Source organism: Lactuca serriola, chromosome 3, assembly GCF_051521515.1.
Source record: "Lactuca serriola cultivar US96UC23 chromosome 3, Lser_US96UC23_V15, whole genome shotgun sequence".
NCBI classification, from domain to species: domain Eukaryota; kingdom Viridiplantae; phylum Streptophyta; class Magnoliopsida; order Asterales; family Asteraceae; genus Lactuca; species Lactuca serriola.
The window spans coordinates 20,033,497-20,034,458 of NC_136410.1; positions in this window are offsets into that span (position 1 = coordinate 20,033,497).

The window sequence follows — 962 nt, forward strand, 5'->3', positions numbered from 1 at the left end:
AATTCATTAAGCATCATAACTGCATACAATTATAACTAACACATAACAAGCATATCACCATATCAATCGATTCCAAAGCATAACCATACACAAGATGCAAACAACATATTTTCAAACAATTATCGTAAGCATTTTTAATTCTATCATGATTCCCAATTTGCATCGACAATCCACTTATGAGTTGTAGTTTCCGGTTATGCCCTAAAGTCAAGAAAATTATCGACTCGCATCAAAAACTAATTTTTTTCATGTGCATCAAATTCATCAAAGTTAAAGTGTCGTAGCAAATAACTCATAGAATGGTAATAGCACAAATCATACGGTAGTATCAAAAATATCATATCATCATCATGCACAAGTAATGACTAGGTCACCTTAATGTGAATCAAATCATCATTTAGCAGCTCTAGCTCCCGCAAGATGGGACAAAGTTGTTGTGCAAAATTCCAACATTCGCCAAAAAATCACCATATGCTTTAAGACTTTAGGTAAAGGATTAAAGTCACTCAGTTTTACACATAAAAGGGCTGAATGATATTATTAAGACATCAATTGTGTACTTTATGATCATATCAAACATATGACACAAAAATGTTGAGAGTAGAATGCATAAACATATAGACGAACGTTTAGAACAAGGTTTCAAATTTTGACCCGCAACAGCCACCTGTTCAGAGTCATTTAAACACCAACAAGGCCTGGAAAATATACAATATTTTCGTATAGTCGAATATTTTAGACCCTTAGCTTTTCATAAAGTACTTTTAAATGTCCGAACTATTTTTCTACAATTTTATATGATTTTTACAAAACTGCCTATCAATGCAGCTAAATTCTGACCAGCTAGTGGAAAAGGAGATTTTCACCTAAGTCGGAGACAACAACAGGTCCTGGAAAAATTCATGGACAAACTAGACTCCAAATTCAAACTTTGAGAGTTTACAAATCACTGATACAACTTC